Here is an 11,288-nt window from a genome sequence, read left to right as displayed (position 1 = left end):
TTCAGAATAATTTTACTTCTTTTAAAGGTTGGATTTTCCCATTTTTTCGGTGTGAGATTAAGCTAATTTACCAAAAGGTGAATGTGTAAAAGGTGAAAACCCTTTTACCCTTCCTTACCAGGGGTGCTAAAACTGCAGAACTGTATGCGCTGGAAATATATTAAATAACAAACACTAAAGTGTCTAAATATCCGTTTCCCCTCATTGTATCTCAAACAGGTGGGCTTTTATGGTGCTTTGGCTTAATTAGGTCACTTCCCCTAAATGTGGACAAAACTGATGTTATCTAGCAATGTCCACCAGCTATGTAGGGTGAAGTTAACAAATGTTAATAAGCTAGTTTAAAATGATTATCCTAGACCAACCTCAATCTTAGATATGTCTCAATATTTACTTCCTCAGTGGTTCCATCATTAGCTGCCTACTGCTACACAGCTAACATTTAGTCTACTCAGGTTCAGGTTACTTTTTTGTACCTATAGGTAAATTTCATTTGCAGTAGATGAGTCAGCATCAACAAATTAAGATCTTGGTAAAAGTTATCTGAGAGCTGAAATCTCTTGGGGTGCCAAAACTTTTGCATGCCACTGTATTAATGTATGTTGAAGATCTTTCAGTTCTCTGACAAAAAGTTAGGTAATGCTACTGAAATAGATTTTCAAACAGCAATTCAGTGGTGATGTAGTCTTAAGCAGGGATGCTGGCTGGGCAGGTAAAGATCTGGAGTTTAGCCCAGTTCATTGTAGAACTGTTATGGGATTTCACCCATTCACTTTTCTAATTTTTTAATTGTTTTTTTTTTTTCTCACGATTCACGTGTGGTGTATCATCCTAAGTTTTTGGCTTTGTTTTTTTGATTGAACGTTTGAACACTGAGGTGCTGACAAAATGTTTTTGTTCATTGGTTTTGCCAGATATAGGTTTTTGGTTTGGTTTGGTTTATAGTTTTATAAACAAAACTAAAATGTCTGATAAATGCATATTAGACATATTCTGTGCATAGACAGTGCAAAATATATTCACTGATATTTTTTAAAACATTTGTAGATCTGATGAAAGTATTTTTTTATATGTAAATTTACAGTAATTTACTAGCTAGTGATTTTACAATGGTAGTTACGTAAACACATCCAGTCCAGGTGAGTGTGGAGTCACAGGATAAAGCTGCTATTTTATTGTAATTTACTGTTAATATGGTTCAGGAAATGACTATGAAACTCATGCAGCTACACATCTCCTCTCTAATATCCTGCCAACAAAGAAACAATTCATTGGTAGTTTTCATATATTTTAAAAGATAAATAACCATTCAGCAAAACTCTTCTTCACTAAACAATGGTTTAAATATAAAAGACGATAAAACACAGCATTCCATCTTGGTAAATTTGTCCTGATAAACATTCCACTATCCGACCTGAGCACGACGGGCCAAATAAAATACGGGGTAAACATTTTCTACAACATCAGGCTCGGGTTGCGCTGGTTTTTAAATAAGTGATTATTATTATTATAGTTTAGAAAGTTAATCTGCTAGCCATCCATCCATCCGTCTTCTAAGCTGCTTATCCTTCTGGATTGTGGGGGGTACTGGAGCCTATCCCAGTGTTCATCAGGGGGAAGGCAGGAAAAACCCTGGACAGGTCGCCAGTCCATTGCTAATCTGGCTACCTTCATTTTTAATTTTATCTTCCTTAATAATAAGTTAACAGAACCTAAAACACATGATAATTATTCTGTTACTTGACTACTTCATGTTCAATGAAGCTGAAATTTTAAAACAGTCAGTTTACTTTTATAAATTAAAATCATTCAAAACAGTGTAGTAGGTTATCCCCTTTTAAAAAAAAATAAATAAAAATCAGGCAGGATTTTATCCCTTGAACTCTTTCTTATATGTACGGTCTCTATTGCGTCACAAGCTCTCTTCCTCTGAGGAGTGGGTGAATGTTAAATCAGGGTGAAACGTGTCCTATATTATACATATACATTATAAGCAGGGATGGGTATTGTTAGAGTACCGATACCAATATCAATACCAATGCTTATTGATACTACACTCCATAATTTGACATGACATGAAAAGATGTGAAAATACATGAAAAGATTCAAAATGAAGACGTGAAAAGGCTGTGGTCAACTCAAAATATTAATAACCATAATCAACGCAAAATTTGTTACTCTGGTTGTCAGGACAGCTCACACTGAGCTCAAACCTAGCAGTTTGTGATTTGTGCTATGCTAGCTACCAAACTTTAATTCAGCTCAGACTCAGCTTAATATTACTATTCCCCCGCAATCAGCTGATTCAGGTTCAAAATATCCTAATTATTCTTTTAGCGCTGGAAACAATTTCTGTTATGGATATTTAGACTATCAAACTAACCTATCTGTAGTTGAAATATGAGGCTGAGGTCAGCTTCCTATCGGCCAGCTTCAACGAAATTTTCCACGCCACCTTAAATGGTGCAGCAGTTATTATTATAATATATGTGTGCTGGTTTTCGTGACATCACAGAAACATTTAAATTCAAAACAGGCTGTTTCTGCAGTTTAGCTTCAACATACTCAGAAAAAACGTTCTGTGCAGGTATATTTTTGTTCATCAAGGAACAAACAACATAAATGTTCCCTCAAAGTCCAACTGTGCACCTTAAAGACATTTTTTTCTCAGGGGAACAATACATAGTTTTACATTTCATAACCTAATGTTTTAGAACAATAAAAAGCCTTCTCAACCAATCAATAAGAACATCATAGAGTGGAATCTGTTCTTTGCTCTGGGTAAATTGACCAGAAATTATGTTTGAGTAAAACGTTCTGCATTCAACCAACCAAACAAAATACATTTCATCCAACATATCAGAAAGATATAAGTATGATGAGAGTTTGGGAGTATGATTGCCCCAAATGATGTCAAACCAGAAGCCTAGTATTCACATTCAGAATGCCAGTAGACGGACAGACTGAGGCAGAGCATCCACAGGAGAAGAACCTGGCATTCACACTGAGTGACATGCAATAACTGACATTTCCAAATTCAGGGAACAGTAGATCATCTCATCAATCCTGGCATGTCAATGGCAGGAGACAGAATAAGGGTTAAACCCAAATCTGTAGCATCAATTATAGCAAATTATTCAACATCTAAATGCATAAGTCCAACAGCAGATTTACTTATTACACGTCTCTCTACTAACACAGCCTTCAATAACTGTCATAATTTGGGACAATGATGTCCTCCATTATTCTCATCTTTTCTCATAAGCATGGAAAAAACTTCTGCTGCCCCTGTTTGTTATTCATGTTTCTGTTCCTGATTTTAAGCTCGATACTTGAAAGTTGGCTGGCAGGTGCAGCAGTTCATAAACTAACTATAAACAGATGTATGTATTAATAATAATCTCTTTTTATACATCTGCTGAGTCTAACAGTTTCCCAGTCCTATTTTTGAATTATATGAGGTCTTCTTTTAGCCAATGTAATAAGAATTACTGTTTTTCTTTTTCAAACCGGTTTAGGAACGTTATGTTGTGTTGGTAATGCAAGAATATCTATGTTCATACACACCTAATATTTTAAAGTTTCTATTATTGTGTTCCAAACTGTGGGTGGACTTCAAGGGCATGCAGGAAGACCTCCACCAAGTCTTCAGCCTCCCAAAGGCTTGCATAATTATAGCACGTGCTTTTGCATGAATGCCTGTTGAAGATTACCCGCTCTTCTCTTCTTACACGCTTTTTCAAAGGAGTGATGAGGGCGATGGGGTTAGCAATGCAGGGATAACCCCCAAACCTCTGTGTGGGAGCAATGGATGCCTTCCTGCTGTGCGATGTGCCTCTCCTGGTGTGCGTGAGCACAGCTGGTCTCAGTAGACATCTCGGCGAGCTCGTAGTGGCGAGCGTGATGAGCCATCTAAAGTCCACGCTGCAGACAACCCACAGCATGTGGCTGTCACCGAACCTCCCCGGCCAGCATCCATTTACTTGCCAGCCCAGTGCCGGCTCCCGCCTCCAGCCATGCCATGCTGGCATCACTGTTGGGCACCCTCACGCTGGCTCTGATGTCAAGCTTCGCCATAGTGTCTTCCCAGTGGAGCCTCTGAGCGCTGTCGTGTTCTTTTGCAGGGCTCTTCCTCTTTCACCATTCGACTTTAAGTTCTTCATAGCACTGTTCCACTAGAGATCTCTGGGGGGTGCTCTTTATTCAATACCACAGCAGGAAAGGCACATGCAGAGCACTGAACTACTGGGGGAGATCACCGTTAGCCCCATGCTACCTGTACATGGTAACCAGCACCAAACACAAACCCCCCAGACACATAATACAAATAACATATGCACGTACCAATAATTAACAAACAACATTAACAACACAAATAGTCCCTTTGACGGAGGGCGCACGTACCATAAGCCTTTGCATGTGGCAATCTGCATAGCCACACTTCCAAAGTCTCTCAGAACCAGCCCCAGCCATTAGCATGATGCTACAACATGGCTGCATAAATAGTTTGAGGTCTTCTCTCTTGTAGTGCTCACTCATGCCATCAAGCCTCCTTGCTGGCTCCATCGTTGGGCTCACTCAGAGTAAATGACTGTATTCAACTGTTATTTATTAAATTGTATAGTTGTGTACATCATTCTTCTGAAACATTATTTGTTTTAAAAAATTGTTATTTACCTAACTGAGCCACTAGCCACTAGCTGTTTAATGAACCTTGTATGTTGTGGAGGAAGGATTTACTGTTGTTTTTTCCCCTCAGAGTGTTTAGAGGAAAGTTTACCTCAGAGAAACTGTGTACATCTTACCTGTTCAAGAGCAGCAAGTAGCGCATGTCTTCTTAAATTTAGGTGTCTGACCACAGAATGTCAAAATTATTGTCTATTCTGCTGTTCCACCAGAGCAAATACAATTAAAATCCCTAAAAAAAAACACGCAAGAACAAAACCCATGGTGGTAAAACGCTAAGGCGATTCTGATGGCTGAGGTAAGTAAACGCTGTTTGTTCGCAGTGGGTGGGAACAAGCAGCAACATCACTGCTGTCTAACTACAGTATTTCATTTATCTGTCTTAAAAGGTTTGATGATGGTTAAAATGCTGCCTACTTAAACAGCTGCCTATGTAGACAGTGGCTAGTAAGAGAGCTCAGTAGATATTGAGACACACCAATTGACTGCTCCAAGTGAACCAATCTTTTTTTATTTTGTTTCTGAGCACTGGAATGTATAGTATGACACACAAAATTAAAACTTGATGATACTTTAGACATTTTTAAAGCGTAAGTATTTTAAAGTTAAGTGATCAATTGGATCTCAAGGCAGTGACATTAAAATATGAAATGTTAGTTATACTACATAAGAGTTCTGCTATTTTAAAAGTGACTCTCAATATCTGAAAACTGCACTGAATGCAGACTAAACCTTTTAACCCCGAGTCCGGAATATACTGTTATGAAGCAAGAATAAGAGAAAGACCATCTACATATTAGGAAAATAACTGCCAGTGAGAATAAAACTGTTGCCCCTTGAACCCTCATATTGTGTAAATAAAACTAAATTTGTGGTGAGAGAAATCGATCATGTCTAGTTTTTGTCTAATGTTTTCTAGTTTTTGTCCCTCCGGCTCTGAGGCTTCCATGAACTCCATCTCCCAGAACCCTCTGGGGGATCACATGACTGATGATGCGTCTCAGCGCTCCAATAATTGATCACATTCATCTGAATATTAATCCTGGACACTTGTTTCTTCTAGTCATGTGACCAGTTAGATTTAGTATAAAGCCTGGGCTTTTAGACTAGTTACTTTGCGAGCTATTGCTTCTTCCATTGAGAGCTACTGAACGTTTTTCTTCTGATTGTCCTTCTGTTACCGCTTGGCCTGCCTTGGATTTCTTGACTTTGTTTGTCTCTGCCCTTTGGATTTGGTGGCCTGGTTTGTTATGAATTTCCTTTTTTGCCTTTTGACTTTTCTGGATTTGATCTCTGCCTGTTTCACGACTGCATGTTTTGCCAAAGCCCTCGACAATAAAGCCTCACTCTTTTGTTTTTTAACCCATGCGTCTGATTGGTCTGGATGCATTACAGTTTTAAAAATAGTATCACACGATTGAGCTGATGTTTCGCTGACTGAGGTGATCTCCATTCAAACAGTATTCTTCTGCGGTATGTATCAGGCTGCACACGTCAATCAAATGTTTTATTAAGGGTTTGGAATATAGATGACCAGAAGCCTGTCAGCTTTAAATAGAACCAGAACTTGTGGGTCATGTCTGTTGTATCATGGGATATTTCTATGCTTATTTTTTCTACCCAGTCTGTCCTGATCCTGTCCAATAACAGCTGCAAGAGACACAGTGATGATGATGATGATGATGATGATGATGATGATAAATATATTCTAGATTTGGCCCTTAAAATGCCTGACAATCTGTAAGACAGTGTGTATTACTGAAGTTAGTTGGTTTCATTCTGGATGAAGTGATGGGCCTGAAAGTAATGAAATAACTTCACGCCAGTAACAATCTGGATGGTCCTTTTCTTCTTTGGCCCAGAGAACACAACATCCATTATTTCCATACACAATCGAAAAGTTTGACTCGTCAGACCACAATACACGTGCACTGCAGTCCATTTCAGATAAGCCTGAGTCCAGAGGAACATTAAACAGTTGGACTGGAGAGTGGTGAGCCTCGACCCATCTTTGATCATAAGGAAATAGGCCTTCAAATCACTTGTTTAAGATGTTTTAACATTTACCAAACGTTCATAATCTTGAATTGGCCCTGTCCTAAACTTTTTGGAAGTGTTATAGGCCTAAATTTCAGAATACATGTGTATTTACTAAAAAACAAGTCCTTGTACTTTTTGTGTTCAAATACACTTCATAGTAGATTAATAAGCCACTGCTTTCTTTTTTATTTGCTTTTTTTACCTACTGTCCCAACTTGGAAGTGGACTTGGGTTTGTACATTCACAAGTGAAATTGGCCTGTAAAAACTACACTGAAGTTCTTCCTTGTCTGGCTTCAGAAGAAGTGCGATAATTGTGAGGCTTTGTGTCAGTGTCTCTGACCAAACAAGTGTTCAAACATTTCAAGGAGGAGATAGTTTGGCTGAAAACATTTCACAAAACTAAATAAGTACCCCTCTGGTCTCTGAGTTTACTTCTGTGCTGGCATCTATAATCTCCTGCAAGAGTTCTAATTCTTCTTATTCTCAGGATCAACCACAGGTGTAATATAGGTCCAAATTCAGATCTATCACACAGTTTAGGTCACTGAAAATCAGAAAAAAACACCAGTTAATGAAACCAGTGTGATCTCAATTGGGGAATACACAGTGATTAAGACAACTGGAACATGAAAAAACTGAATGATTGCCTGATATTATAATAAATCTAGTAGTTCTGAACTGCAGGAAATACAAATATAAATGTTTAGGTTTTAAACGTTCTTCTGCAATGCTTTTTACAATGTTGCTGTTTTGAAGTTATACAGATGGCCTGAACAGTAACGTGAAATAAACATTACTGTTAATGTTAATAAAGAGAAAGTGGCATTTAGGCTTTAAACACTAGTGTTTAAAATACAGTTGAACATTCTGGTGAAAGTACAGTTAGGTCCATAAATATTTAGATGTCGACAAAGTTATTATTTTAGCTGTCAAGCAGAGCATATTGGAGTTGAAATTAAATAATGAATACAACATTCAATACAAAGTGCATACTGGTATTTACATCTAAATTGGATGAATGCTGTAAGAATTACACCATTTTCCATTTATCACCCCTTAATTTTAGGCCCTCAGAAGTAATTGGAAAAAGTAACAATCATAAATTGTCTTTTTAATACTCGCTTGCAAATCCTTTGCAGTCAATGACTGCCTAAAGTCTGGAACCCACAGACATCACTAGATGTTGGGTTTCGTCCCTGGTGATGCTCTGTCAGACCTTTACTGCAGCGGTCTTCAGTTTTTGCTTGTTCTTGGGGTGTTTTACCTTCAGTTTTGCCTTCAGTAAGTGAAATGCATGCTCACTTAGATTGAGGTCAGGTGACTGACTTAGCCATTGCAGACTATTACTCTTCTCTGCCTTAAAAAGTCTTGGGTTTCTTTTGCAGTAGGCTTCAGGTCATTGTCCATCTGCACTGTAAAGCTCCATTAAAGCATATGGCTGATTCTGAGCAGATAATATAGCCATATACTCTTCAGAAATCATTCTGCTGTTTTTATCAGCAATCACGTCATCAGTAAATACAAGGGATTAAGTTCCACTGGCAGCAATACATGCCTACACCATAACACTACCTCCAGATGAAGTGGTGTGCTTTGGATCATGAGCAGTTCCTTCCCTTCTCCATACTCTTCCCATCATTTTGCTACAAGTTCATCTTTGTCTCATCTGTCCAGGGGCGTTGTACTGAGGGTAATGACAGACCTGACTAACCAGGGTCCTCCCTAGACAGGTGGCCCTCTGACTAACCAGGGTCCTCCCTAGACAGGTGGCCCTCTGACTATCCAGGGTTCTCCCTAGACAGGTGGCCCTCTGACTAACCAGGGTCCTCCCTAGACAGGTGGCCCTCTGACTATCCAGGGTTCTCCTTAGACAGATGGCCCTCTGACTATCCAGGGTTCTCCCTAGACAGATGGCCCTCTGACTATCCAGGGTCCTCCCTAGACAGGTGGCCCTCTGACTCTACAGGGTTCTCCCTAGACAGATGGCCCTCTGACTATACAGGGTCCTCCCTAGACAGGTGGCCCTCTGACTATCCAGGGTTCTCCCTAGACAGATGGCCCTCTGACTATCCAGGGTTCCCCCTAGACAGATGGCCCTCTGAATATACAGGGTCCTCCCTAGACAGATGGCCCTCTGACTATCCAGGGTCCTCCCTAGATAGGTGGCCCTCTGACTATCCAGGGACCTCCCTTGACAGGTGGCCCTCTGACTAACCAGGGTCCTCCTTAGACAGGTGGCCCTCCAAAAGGCTAAGAAATAAACAGAGATACTCTGTTATTACAGAAACAAACAATACATGACTGCATCTTCCATGACAAGTTCTGCTTATTTGCTGTTATTTGATTGAATAGAATATCTAGGTATAAACATTAGTACAGTTAATTTTTAAAACTATCTTTGTATATTAGGCTGTAGCGAGACCGTATTGTCCTACCATGTACGTTTCAGTGCATAGTGTGGTTAGCAAAGCTGCTCAGTTTCTCAGCGTGTTTGCTCAGTACTTGGTGCAAAGCATGCTAATTTGAATGAAACAGCTTTATTTGAAATTGTTAATAGACAGAGCTGTCTGTAGAGGCTGCATTTCACATAGCATGTTGATCGGACAGAGAGTGCAGTGCGAGTCACCAATGAAAAAGATTTCTAAAATTGCAAAGTGTATGTCTGGCTTTAGATGACATTCAGCTACAGCTCAACCAGCCAAAAAGACTTCAGCAAGACGAAACATGAGCTTCTCGGATGTGTTAGCCTCAGACGTGATTCAAGCTTTCACTGTGCTACAGAGACTGATGTTAAGACAGATGAGAAGTGGAGGTCAAAACTATGATATGTACTTTACTTACAGTACAGAATTACAGAATTGCTTTTCTGATGTGGACCAAAATCCGCTCTTCTCCACTGCAGCACTTCTTGATCCAAGGTAACAAATGTCGTTAGTATAGCTAGCCAATGCATGCCATTTAAATAAGCTAGATTTTAATGATTTAACTGTTAAGGTGCATTGTACTCATTTACACTAACATTTACTTAATTCCAAGTGTCAGTGAATACTAAAAAACATTCATACTCATACTGGTGTCGATACATCCCTAACCATAACCAAACAAAGTTAGCCTCAGCAGCTAACTTCTAGAAGCAGTCACTGATGGAGAGAGAGCAACTGATCTGATGCAACTGAAGACATGAGACAAGGTAAGCTCACGAAAGTAGTTAGCTAATAGGTGTTTCAACCAAAAAACCATCTGTTGAACAGTTTCAGTGAAAACAACAGTAATTACATTTAAAAACTTTTAGTTTTTCTCTTTTAAATTTTCTAATTACATTGTTTTTGTAAGGGTTCAGCCGGCCCCGCCTGCTGCCGGCAGAGGGCGACAGCGGCAGGGGGTCCAGCCTGCGCCGCCTGCTGCCAGCAGAGGGCGACAGCGGCAGGGTGTCCAGCCTGCGCCGCCTGCTGCCAGCAGAGGGCGACGGCAGCAGGGTGTCCAGCCTGCGCTGCCAGCTGCCAGCAGAGGGCGACGGCAGCACAGGGCCATAACTTCAGGGAACTCCAATTCCCAGAAGTCCGCGGGCTGATTAGGCCCAACGCGACACACCTGCAGACTCCTCTACTTAAGGTCAAGGCAAACAGTGGTGTTTGTCACACCTTTGTAGAGGGGTGACCGGTACAGTACTTAGTGTCAGAAAAGAAAAGAAAAGAAACTGCCCCAAAACTAAAAAAGAAATAAAAAAGAGGGCTGAGAAAAGAAATTGCCCCAAAGCTACTTACAGGGAAAAAAAAAAAGAAAAGAAGAGGCCTTCCCTTCGTTTTTGGAGTGGAAGTGTTTTTTTGTTTTTCCCATTATCTGTCCTCTCGCCTCTTTAGTTCAGCCTTTGTTTGAGCGCACTGCTCTCAGCGTCTCTTTTGTTTGCCGTTTGTCGTTTTCCCGCCTTTTCTTTTCCCCCTTCCTTGAGGTGTTATTGCCAGTAGTCACCTGTGCTCCTCTGTGGCGCAGTGGTAACGCCACGACGCGCCGATCAATACATCGCTGGTTTGAATCTGGCTTTGGGTCACCTCACATGCATGCTTCAGATTCACAACCCAGTGTCACAATAAACTCATTTTTTTCCTGTTTCCATTTCTGCACTTGGGTCCGCCTCCCCGCCGTCCCGTAACAGTTTTGAACATGGACCAAGTTTAAATTACTCCTTATTATTGTGCTGCAAGATTGATGATTCAAAGCTGATGTTTCTCAAAGTCAGCTGTTTAACCCTTAAATGTATACCAATGAACCTCATACAGAAATACAAAATAATCAAAACATTACTTTTCTTTTACCTTCCTTTATTTTCTTTGGAGTGGGGAGGGGGGTCTGGACACATTACTGTGCCTGGGGCCCAAATTTTGGTGCCACACCCCTGCATCCCTCCATAAGATGTTTTTTTGGCAGACTCTAATTTGGTCACTGTGATTTTAGTTTACATCTTGTGGTAAACTGTCTGTTCTCTGGATTGTCGTTCTTGAATTGGCCAAGTGTTGTGAAGAGATTTTCTTCACCAGGAAAAGAATTCTCCACAGTTGTTTT

This window comes from Colossoma macropomum, unplaced genomic scaffold (assembly GCF_904425465.1).
Source record: "Colossoma macropomum unplaced genomic scaffold, Colossoma_macropomum, whole genome shotgun sequence".
NCBI lineage: Eukaryota > Metazoa > Chordata > Actinopteri > Characiformes > Serrasalmidae > Colossoma > Colossoma macropomum.
The sequence above is the reverse complement of the archived record's forward strand: the minus strand, read 5'-3'. Positions refer to the sequence as shown.